Source organism: Mus caroli, chromosome 2, assembly GCF_900094665.2.
Source record: "Mus caroli chromosome 2, CAROLI_EIJ_v1.1, whole genome shotgun sequence".
Lineage (NCBI taxonomy): Eukaryota > Metazoa > Chordata > Mammalia > Rodentia > Muridae > Mus > Mus caroli.
Genome location: NC_034571.1, coordinates 99,375,172 through 99,387,790, shown reverse-complemented (window position 1 = coordinate 99,387,790; position 12,619 = coordinate 99,375,172). Strand labels below are relative to the sequence as shown.

Below are 12,619 nucleotides of genomic sequence, written 5' to 3'. Positions count from 1 at the left end.
AAGATGAATCAAATGTATAAATTACCAACTGAGTGCTACACTCAAGTAAGCTGTATTCATGGAAAAGAGTGTGTACCGTTGGGAATGCCTGACATGCGCATGTTGAATTTTGTTAAGATGCACTTATTTTAGGTCTTCTTAAGGAAAAAAGAAATTATAACAATGCAAATGACACCTAAAATTGAAGAAGAAAAGGAGACTAACTCTGAAGAGCCACTTAATAAATAGCTTATCCCATTTCCTGGTTCCCCTCTGAAAACCCCCATCCCATTCCCTCTCCCCTTGCTCACCAACCTACTCACTCCCACTTCCTGTCGTGGTGTTCCCCTACACTGGGGCATGGAGCCTTCACAGGACCAAGGGCCTCTCCTCCCACTGATGCCCAACAAGGCCATCCTCTGCTGCATATGCAGCTGGAACCATGAGAACCTCTATGTGTTTTCTTTGATTGGTGGTTTAGTCCCTGGGAGCTCTGAGGGTACTGGTTAGTTCATATTGTTGTTCCTCCTATGGGGCTGCAAGGGGTTCCTTCAGCTCCTTACGTTCGTTCGTTCGTTCTTTCTTTTTTCCTTCCTTCTTTTCCTTCCTTCCTTCCTTCCTTCCTTCCTTCCTTCCTTTTTTCCTTTTATTAATACATTTTTAAAAAGGAAACTTATAGATTTTTCTCTTAAAGATGATACTTTAAAAAAAAAATCACACAGTATTATTAACTAGAACTGATGTATTATTATCCGAGATGATGGGAAACTACCTGACCTATACAAGTAATTTCATGATGATGGAAGAAAGATTTCAGTCCTTTATTTTATGGACAGCTTTTTCTCACAATAAAATTTTAAATAAATAATTTTTCAAGTAGAATACAGTTTAGGTGAAATAGTGTGAGCTTTCCCATTCATGTCAAACAGAGAAAAATGAAGAAGCACACTTACAATGTAGTAACTTGAAACTGGTCACACCAAAATAACATGCTTGCACTAGTCACACTTACATTCTACTTGAGGGCTTTGCAGTAAAGACAGTATAGGAAGATGAAAGGCACTACGTGCACACAGATGCTATAGGAACACCTATAATGTAAGTGATTATGTTGTACTCTTATAATATCATGAAGGTATGTTACTCACCCACAGTCAGTCAAAATTTAAAGTTTAAAAACATCTAAAATGCATTTTTATAAGCTATTTTTGAAATGTAAAGCTACTGGATCAAGAAGCACAAAAAGATACAAGTCAAGTCCTATGAATAAATATTTTTAAATGAACTACTCTGAGATCATAACACTGACAACACTAATTATCTTTTCTTGTCTTGGCAGTTATGGTGCATACTGTGTGGGTGACTGATGGGATAATTTCACTTCATTTTCTCTCAGTTTATTCTGAATAGTAAGAGAAGAATATTAAAACAATTAACACCTCTAAACAAAGTATGTGATAAGGTTCTAGGTTGAAATAAAATGTTTTAAAAAAATTAAAGAACGGACTGATTCTAGAGCAAATAACTACTCCATTTGCTGAATGAAAGCTAGGCTGAGAACCACTGAGCTCTAGAAAGAGCCACTCAACATCGCATTAACTATTTTCAGCCTTGGCCATGTTACATCATGTATTTCTCACAAAGAGCCATTTCATCAACAGTTTGAGCTAATGTTACTTAAATATCATAAATGTGTCTTATATATTTTAAATTACTAAATGTTTGTCATCAGCAACTCAAACAATCAAACACAGATAAAATGTCTGTCAAAACAAATTATTTTCAATTTCTTACATCGATACACATTTTATATATAATAATGGCCCTATACCTAAAAGAATATAAAATATTTAAATTAATATTTAATATCATATACAAACATATACAAACTTTTACGAACAGCAATTACTTGGTCACTCAATTAAAAGAAGTATAAGACATCATGAAACAAGTTTTATATTTGAACAATGTAATAAATTTTGAACCATATGATGCTCAGCTTTTATGTCACAGAGTTTATAAGTCCCATTAGTTACACCTACATATTACAATAAAAGATACATTCTTTGCCTTCATCACCTGGTTTTTGTTGTTGTTTATAAAATTAATCACAGTTAGCAGGGCAGAAACAGCTTTGAGCTTCGTGAATGACATCCAAGAGATGGGAAAGGATTAGTTCTCAGTTGCTGCCAGTTATAACGCCAGGTGGCTTTTTCTGTAGTGAAGGTGTTACCGATAATCCCATTACACTGGTACTAAATCTTGCAGACATCAAAATTATCACCAAGGTTCCTTTTCATCCCATCCTTTCCAAATGACTGGAAGTCGCTTCACCTGAAAGAAGTCAAACCCACATGCAGCTGCTGTTTTAGCAGGCAGCATACTCCCTGAGAACGCCAGTCAGGATTCAATTTTGCTGTGCTGGTGGCCCCCTATTCCCTGTCCAATAATACATCTGTTAAAAAATCCTACAGCTACAAATCAAGTTTAATCCTACCAGGGACCTCATGTTGGTCTTGTCTTCCAAAAAGGCAGCAGGGTCTGCTGTCTATCTCTGCTAGTGTCTGGGGAATACCCTTTAAATCCCAGCCCTACTTAGAAGAATAAGCTAAGGATCACAAAACATGACCTCAAAAACCCTGATATGACTATATTCTGACCCAGAGGCATTCATTCTAGGTGAAGATTAGAACTTTGCATAATAAGATTACACAGCAAGTGAATGATATCAAGGGACTATCCATATGCAGCCGCCTGGTTCTGTATAGACAGCCTGTGCTGCACAATATGCACTGCCGAGAAAGAGCTGGGTCTTTCTAGCTGAAATAAAATAGATTCACATAAATTAGTTGGCCATTTCCAGAGTCCTAAATCCCCTATTACATCTTTTATTGACAGCTCCTGTGAGGATAGCACACAAATGTTACTCCTTTTTATTCTGTGCTTCTGTAACATCATGCTCTGTAATTGAAATGTACATAGATTATGTCTTAAAATTAACATCTTGTTTGCTGTAATCTTGGATTACAATTGACTGTGTACATAATAAAATTAGGAAATCAATGGATGGATTTATCATCTCCAAGAAACTAGAGGTATTGTTTATAGAAGGGTTTAACATTTTATGTCAGCACTTTAAATACAAACGTCACAGAGAGTAGTTAATACAACGTAAGTGAATCAAAGAATACAACAGGCATTGGCTAATACCCACATAAGAGTTAAACTGTGCGAAGATTAAGTCATAGTACTCAAAATTCAGAAAGTGGGAAAAATACAAGGAATGCATTATTTTCTCTAAGCTATATTCTAGCAAGTCAACTATTTATGCTGACATCTACATTGTTAAGGTTTATATTTATTATTATTATGTGTATGTGTGTGTGTATGCAGGACTGTATGCATGTGAGTGCAAGTGCACATGGAGAAAGCACCAGGGCTTGTGAAGTTGGAGCTTTAGGAGGTTGTGAACCACATGACAGGGCTGCTGGCAATCAAATTTGGGTCCTAGGCCAAAAACATTACATGCTTGTAAGTGCTGAGTCATTCAGCCAACTTGGGCCTACATTTCTTTATCAAGTGGGTACACTAGTTTGGTTGGTTAGTTGGTTTTTAGCTTTTCAGACAGGGTTTCCCTGTGTAGCCCTAGCTGTCCTGGAATTAGTTCGGTAAACAAGGCTGCCCTCAAATTCACAGGGATCCTCCTGCCTCTGCCTCCAGAGTGCTGGAATTAAAGGCCTTCACACTACCACCCAGCTTTACATTAGGTTTTTAAAGCAAATCCCTATAATCATTACATAACCACATTGTAAGATGGTTGAATCGTCTCTTATTACTCATTATTCATGGTCTTGTAACTCATAATTACATATTTAAAAGTGTGTCTCGGTGAAATAATGTCTCTTTATAGTACCATACAGAGAATTCTCTATGTAAAAAATTCTAGAGACATTTAGAAATCATTTTATAAGTAAACATATAAAAAGAAAGCTTCCAACCCATTTATACAAGCCCCAGTCTGGAAAAATTTGAGGGCATAAAAGGAGGAGTTAGCTTTACTTTAAAACATATTAAAACTGCTTGTGCGACTGTTGTAAAACATGCTCTTTACTATACTTGAAATCTAGCTTTATTTGTTAAGTTTCAGTTACTGAGGATTTCTGAATAATATTCCTCATTCATCATATCATCACAGTATATTTTAAGTCGTCATCACAGTATATTTAAGCCTATCTACAAATTATCTGGTCAGTACTCAGGAGTCATGCAATAGAATTCTAATTTTCTATCCAGTGCTATTATTGACAGAACTGTAAATAACCATAATTCAATTTCATATCTCATGTATATTCTTTAGGTACCTTGAACATATTATTAGAAGAATAATAAGATTGGAACAATATGTATTTTTGTCAATATGTAATATGCTTGTGTAATACACTGTGCAGTCCCCTGTGGCTGTTGAATACTTTAAATGTGACCAATTAAAACTAACATATACAACACAATGAATTTTTAATACAATACAAAACATGGGAAAATACAACTTTTTAAAAGTTTCTACTGATACATGTTGAACAGTTGGGTAATATTTGGATATAACTGGTTAAGAAAAAACATTGCATGGTTCACATTAAATTGCCACTGGACAATAACTGTGTTGGCGTTCATATATTTTTCAATAGCTTGTTCTGGTGTTCATTTGCTTTTGTCAGCTTGACACAAGTTATCTGGGAAAAGAGAAGCCCAAATGCCGCCATCAAATTGGCCCGTGGATAAGTTTGAGATATTTTCTTAATTAATGATTGATGTGGAAGGGCTAAGCCCATTGTGAGAAATGGCAGGTGGTCCTGGGAGATGTGAGAAAACAGACTGAGCAAGCCATGAGGAGCAAGAAAGCAAGCAGCATTCTCCCATGGTTCCAGCCCCTGCTTCTGCCTGAATGCCTGTCCTGACTTTGCTCAATGATGGACTGTGATAAGGACAAGTATGACAAACATAGTGTTCCCTTTCCAAACTGTTTTTGGTCAGGGTGTTTATCATAGCAATGCAAAGTAACTGAGAACAGATCCTAAACTAAACGAAACTGTACAATACAGCACTAGAGCAGAGGGTTGAGGGAAAACAGGGTCAAAGTGATGGAGAAACTGAATAAAGTCAGAATAGAATGTTGTTTTTAAGTCTCTTGTTTCAAGTTTAAAGGAAATGGTAAGAGATTTCCTTGGCTGCTGGCTATTGCAAACTTAATAGGAATCATGATGTGTCAAGCTGCAAAATGATGCTTCAAAACCAGTAAATCTAGGATTGGTTTGGGCTACTTGGTTATTTGTTGATGAGATAGTGTCTCACTGTGTAGTTTCAGGGGGCTTCAACCTCATGGTGATTCTCCTGATTCAGCCACAGAACTGCAAGAATTAGACTTGCAAGAATTACAAGCATATGTCAACATTTATAGTAAATACAGATTTTTTTTTTTTAGAATCTTTTCATCCTCTCAAATCCTGTTGCAATGAAAATGTAGATTTAAAAATAGATATATCCCTCCTGGGATACTTCTGTATGTTACACCCCAGTGCAATAGAGAGCAGTTTAAAAATATGTCTGGGTTTATAAAGGACCATAATTCTTTTTCCTATATAACTACAAAATTGTTTATATTCAAAATTTGTCAACATATAAGTAGCTATTAAAGAGACTGAAGCATTTAGTATAGTCCAGGATTTTGGCAAAAACAAAGAGATCAATTTTGTAAATTATTAGTAAGCTGCTTTTTATAAATCTTTTCTTCATAACCATTAATGTCTTTTAAGCTTTCATTTAAAAATAGTTCTGTGAAAATAAGAATACCTAAAAATGGTTATAATGCCTAACAAATGCCTAGCAACCAAAAAATAAAATGACTCATTTATAATGACCATAGACAACCCATATGATCAAAATAAGGTCTATCTCTGCTGAGTATTTAAGTGTGATTTTAACAATATGATGCAAATTAAATATTTTAAGGTATTAGTTTATTTAAAGGTTTTTTCATAATTATTCCTTTACAATATTTACTTACTATATAACACTAATGCTGAAATTTGGTGTCTTTGAATAACGTGGTTAAAATTTAATCTATTTATTGTTTAATCATGACACTTTTAGCTTCTTAAAATTATTTAAGTTTAGCCTTTTTCTAGTTACAAGTATCATATAGGTGTACACACACACACACACACAGGCAAATGAAAACAACAGCAACAAAACCCCTTTCTAACCATCAATAGATGAGTGCAATGATATTCACTCTAAGTTAATCTCCAGACATCCAAATTCATGAATAAAAATTCATCAGTTTTAAATACACTGAGCCTATTAAGCAAGAACAAAAGCATATGCACAAAAGAGCTTTTAATATATCTCAAAGCCCACAAGAGCCATGGTCTCATTAAAATTATAAATTACACAAACATGGAATGAAGATTCAAACGGCAGTGCAGCTAAGCAGATTACAGAAAAGCCCGCGTTCCATATGATAACACACCATGGCCCTCCCAGATGGGGGCTTGGAACAAAAAGGCCATCACCACAGCTAGGGAAAACCTCCTTGTGATCTCTGGTTTCTGTTCAGCACATGACAGCCAAATAATATGTTGATTATTCTGTTTGTGCTGCTAAGCTTGTACGATGGAATAAAAGCGATATGATCTATTGTGAACCCAATGCTAATGTGTTGCTCCACTCATAAGTAATATACTGATTTATTTTGAGATTATCTTTTATCTTAATATCAGTTTTTAAATGCATGAATTAAAATAAAAGCCAGGATAAAATAATAGTTAATTTGATACTTTAAACTAAAAATTGTAGTTGACAAGTGAAGAACATTTAAATGCTTAATGAGAAGTCAATTCTAGTCATCTACCTTCCTTTTACTTTATGCACTGTGATCAGAGTGTATTTTATCTTAAAATGGGAAATTAATCTCATGAAATATAAAAGTAACACAACAGTAATTAACTTACTAATATACATTACTGTCTAGATAAAAGGTAAATAATTAGGGTATTCAAAAAGATAATTCTGTAATGTAAATAATATCACACACTAGGCCATATAGTGACATTTTGAAAAAAAAATATAATGGAAGGTCTCATAAATACTTAAACTTAGCCATAAATGGTAATCATGTGGACCTATTGAAAATAATTTAGAAGACACTTATAACTTTTGAATATAACTGCCAGCATTAATGCATTCATTGCCTTGGTGACAAAAAGTTAAAATCTAATTTTTCTTTCAATTAAAAGTGTATATTTAATATGCTAATCTTTAATAGAGAGAATTATACTTTAATCTAGGTTACTAGGATTACCAACAAATTCTTCACAAAATTTTATATTTCACAAAACAAACATGAGTATCCATGTCATTAACATTGAGAACTGTAACATTTATTTTCTTATTCCAGAAATTCCTGTCTGAACAACACAGCAGATTCTCCTTAAAGACAAATAACACAAAGCAGCAATTAAAGAAAAAACAAAACACAAAAGGTAAAATGTTGACAAACAGGCCAATTTTCTTAAGGAGTTGCTTTGTAGAAAGTACATGACTATGACACCGCACCACCTAAGTCCACTTTGTGTGGCTCTTTCTCCAGAGATAGTCTTGAGTCCAAACAGTAAAGCAAAATTGCCTTCTAAGAAAATACAGTCTAGAATGAGAAGTCTAAAGAACACAACAACAGTTGCAGATATAGCTCAGTTAATAGAGTGTTTGCCTAGTATGCCTGAAGCCATGAGTTTGATCCCAGCTCTGGGTGGACTGGAAACAACAAAACAAAAACACGAACAAAAAACCCCAACCAACCAACCAACCAACCAACCAAACAAACAAACAAAAAAGCACTTTAAAGAACAGAACAAAAATATGCTTAGAGAACATCACATATATCCTATCCTCGGAATGCACAAATATGTCTTAAACAAGGAGAGGGATTCAACATAACTGACATACATTAAATCTGCAAACGTCTGTTCATCAAAAACACTACTGAAAACTCAAGAACAAATCTGAGTAAGAGAAATCAGAATCCACACTTAATTATAAATTCATTTTTAAATACATAAAAAACTGCCAGTCAAAGAGAAACAGAGCAAATAGGAGAGTGTGCAAGGGAGGTGAGGCACTGTGCAAGAGAAACCATCAAACAGCCAATCTATATATGAAAAAAGTACTCCAGTTCATTAACTCTCAAGAGATTATAAATTACAAATACAATTATTTCATAGCCACTAGAACTTGAAAAATAAAAAGATAGATACATTCAAGCCCTAGAAAATGTGTGGCGCACCTGGAGTCTTAATGAGTGTGTGAACAAGCACAGCTATCTTAGGAGATAGCAGATTGTGCAAAGTTGGATGTGAATTTACACAAACTGTTTACTCCTAAAGATACACACAGGATACACTGTAGCATGCTCATAGTGACAATATATAAAACCTCCCCAAATATGTACTAATGGTGAATTAACAGTTATTGTCCATATACTAGGATATAACAATGAAAGTAAACTATAACTAGATGTAATAAGGTCAACAAATCTCACAATATAATACTGAGCAAAGTAAAGGAGAAACAAAAGCTATACAGTATAATTATCAATATGTGTATATTATAATACATATGTATGTGTATAATTATAACACATGTGTAAAATATAATATATATTATAATACATAACTAAAGTAACCCCCACAATGAAGTCAGGTAAGTTGTTATCCTTGTGGAAGAAAGGGAAAGTGACCAGCATGTGCCATGGAGCGATCTTATACAATGATTACAAAATGTCTTTCTTTGTAGCTGCATGCTGGTCACATGGTTTGAAAAAAAAAAAAACATTAAGCCATCCATGTCTACATTTTAAAAAAGTGACCGTAACCAGGATTTTTCAAAAATTCTTACTGCAATGACTTTTAATAATTGCCTAAGAGTAGACACTCCAGATAAACTCCAAATGTAGAATATCTCGATTTGTAGTCACAGGAAGGGGATAATGTGAAAGAATGAAGAATGTAACACACTTCATGGATGACCCGTTAAATCACAATGTTGACCCAGAGGCCCACCTGCTATCACACTAGGAGGCACAGGCAGGCAAGACATCCAGAGGTCTGCCTGTAGCGGGAGCAAGTATGTGGTGGAGAGATGGGAGAGAAAGAGAAGCAGAAGGGTCTGAGCACTATATAAAGAGAGGCAGAACTGGAGGTACAAGGATCGAGTGAACAGCCTGATGCAAGTAGCCTGCCCTGTCACCTTAGGTCATGGTGAATTCTGGGCCTGTGCTGCATCTGATGGCCTTGTCTGGGTTCCCAGCCATACAGTAGCAGGGGTCTGTATTGAAGTCTGTGGCTCATATCACCACCAAAGGCCATGAGGATGTCTCTGGTCTGGGCTGCTGCCTGAGACCATGTTGCAACACAGCTGGCCCCACCCCTCAAGGGCTGCAATGAATACCGGTGACCCTGTTGGCTTGGATGCAGGTAAGCCAGCCTGAAGCTGTGAGAGCAAGAAAGTAGGCCCCGCCCCTTACGGGATGTACCATTGGGTGAGCAAGCCAGGGCAGTGTTGGAGAGTTTGCCCCAGTGGTGTCGGTGCAGGAGAGCTGGCAGGCTGACTCAGCTACCACCCAGGCTCAGATTCAAAGCTTTCGGGTGGCCCAGTTCAACATCTACCCCATCTATGAACTGCATGAGCCTGTGAAGGGGCTGGTCCTGTAGATCCAAAGCTGTAGGATCTCCATTATACAGGGCAACAAATGACAGCCAAGAGGAGTCCCAGTGAGGATCCAGTATTGATAGCATAGCAGAAGCTAGAGGCCTCAAACCAGACCAATGACTCTTTGCAATGAGCATTTACAAGATGTGTGAACAAAAGTGTATACTCTGTGACACGCTGTGACACACTACAGCTTCCCCGATGAGATGTTTTGGGATTTGTTTGTTTCTTTCTTTCTTTCTTTTGGGGGGAGCTGTAAGGGCTGAGGGTTGATGTGAAGGAATGTGGAGATAATTCGGATGGGATGCACGATGTGAAACTCACAAAGAATCAACACAAAGTTTTTAAAAAACCAAAATGTGAGTGAAATAAGAAAATAGATACTATTTTATAAGAAAAAGAGGCAAAATATAAACACATTGCTTAGGAGTACACATGAAAATTAAAAATTATACAAACATAATTTAAGTAGTTACAACAAAAGGTAGATTATTTATTACCTCTAAGAAAAGAAAAGGAAGACTAAGCCAAACATGGTAAATTATAGCTAATGAGTCCAGGAATGTGAAACTATCAATAGTTAGACTCCCATCACTAGGGAGATGTAGAGGAAGAGAAAAGAGGGGAGAGGAGAGATAGGAGAGAAAGAACAGCATTAGTGCTGGGGAGTGCAAGTGATGCTCTGAGGATATGGTGGCTTGGGATTGCTGTACAGGTATCACACAATTACCTCATATATTTGCCTATGTTTGGTTTTGTTTTGTTTTGTTTTGTTTGTTTTGTTTTATTTTGTTGGTTTTTTGAGACAGGGTTTCTCTGTGTAGCCCTGGATGTCCTGGAACTCACTTTGTAGACCAGGCTGGCCTTGAATTTAGAAATCCACCTGTCTCTGCCTCCCAAGTGCTGGGATTAAAGGCTTGCGCCACCACCGCCCAGCTTTGCCTATGTTTATAACCTTATATTACACAATGCAAAGTTTAACCTATGTATTATCTGTGATATTACATTCTTGCTGAAAAAGAAAAAGGCACATTCTCTTGTTAACATCAATTTACATTCTTGGTCTGCAGTACTAATTATTATAGTAATATTTTATTAACAAAGAACTATTACTATGACTAATTCTTCATAATTCCAATTAAGTATGGACTTCACATGTTTTACAACAACTATAAAAATATAGGAGACATGTTTTACAACAGCTATAAAAATACAGGAGACCTTGAAAGAATATAAGTTCAATTTTTCTGCTCCACTTTCACTTATGTATTGAATATTATTTCTGCCTCTCTTTTCTTTTCAAACAAAAAGTGTACACTTACATTAAAAGTCCCAGATTATAACCAGATAATTTTGTGCAGATTGTACTCCCCAAAAAATTTTGGCTTGAAGGTAAGAAGACAGTTTCTTTCTTCTCTCATATGCTTTAAATCAACTTTAGGACTTTGTATACATATATGATAAGGGTCTATGATAGCTTAGCTGCAGATAAAATATTTGAAGTCTGACCTACTGCGACTCTGTGTAGGTATACTCCGTATGTTCGAGCAAACATGGTGGCTGGAACATGGTAGAGACCAAGTAATGTTTAATTACCAGTACTTTAAAATATAAAACACAAGTTGCTCATTCAAAATAGATCCAATATGATCTAATTTAAATTACACTGAAGTAGTTTCAACTGCTGGGAAATGGTATTGTGTAGACACAAATCATTTTCTATCCAATAGCATATGGAAGTAAAATTGTTACAACTATCATTACTATAACAGTATACTGACTTACACACACACACACACTCACACACACACAAAGGATATACAATTGAGGAAGTCATTTAAGGTCCATACTGACAGGTATCTCTGAATATTTATTTTTATAACTTTTAGACACCCCTAAACAAGAAACAACCAATAAATAAGGAAACAAGAGAAGATCGTCCTCTCATCAGACTTCAGTAGATTATTAACCTGGTGGCAACAGTCTAGCACTTTTGTGACTATAACAATGTCCCCGCCCCCACCAAGGGGGTGGGGCACAGAGCAGTTCTTTGCTCACCTATTTAGTGCCCTTAGTGCTCTTTAGAAAGTCACATTTTGTCCAGCAGGGAGCAGCCTTACAACAGCCAAGGACTTAACTTGAATATGAAACCCATAAAGGAAATCAAGGGGTGTTTGAATTCTAAAAATTCTACTTACCATAAGTCTGCTCTACAATTTGTTCAACTTTATGGTAGGTTTCCAGGAAACCCCAGATCTGAAGGAGGTCTCAAAGCGTGTGTGGGTCATCCATGGCTTCCGATTCCTAAAGCAGTAAATCCAAATTGTGAATGTGAAAGCGTCTCTGTCCAGTGCTGGGCTAAGTTACTGTAAAGTAGGAGCAGATATTTCTCAGTGAGTTGTGTCTTCCTTTTGGTGGGGCAGCAGGAGTCTTGAATTTGGATATTCAATACCATTGGACCTTTATTAAATGGGACTATTAAAGTCTTTTATCCAAGAGAGAATTTAAGGAAGAAATTAGAAGACATGACAGGTTATATGAAAAGCTAAGAAGCTCTGTGCTCAGAGTTTTGGGAGTTGATAAGGCTGCCATCCACCCTTCTGCTTTTCCAGGTCAGTATGCATATCTAGTGTTTTTTGTTTTTGTTTTTTTGTTTTTCTTTTTTGAGACAGGGTCTCCCTACATAATCTATGTAGTCCCGAGTGTCCTGGAATTTGCTTTGTAGACTGTACTGGCCTCAAACTCAGAGATTTTTTTTTGCCCCCAGAGTGGTGGGATTAAAGACACTGAGCCACCATGTATGGCTAATCATAAAATTGAAATACAGTACTAAATAGTTTATAATGCTGTTGTGAAAAAAAAAACATGAGCAATTGAA

General features: G+C 36.0%; 1 protein-coding gene across 3 annotated transcripts in view; it reads right to left on the bottom strand.

The window, feature by feature from the left end:
- The window catches only part of Immp1l (inner mitochondrial membrane peptidase subunit 1), a 56,909-nt gene that overhangs the window by 41,169 nt on the left and 3,121 nt on the right, over positions 1–12,619 (bottom strand). For all 3 annotated transcript variants that reach the window (XM_021154315.2, XM_021154310.2, XM_029471328.1), the window contains exon 2: positions 11,940–12,045. The gene's annotated coding sequence lies outside the window, so the exon portion shown is untranslated. The remainder of the gene's footprint in view (positions 1–11,939; positions 12,046–12,619) is intronic.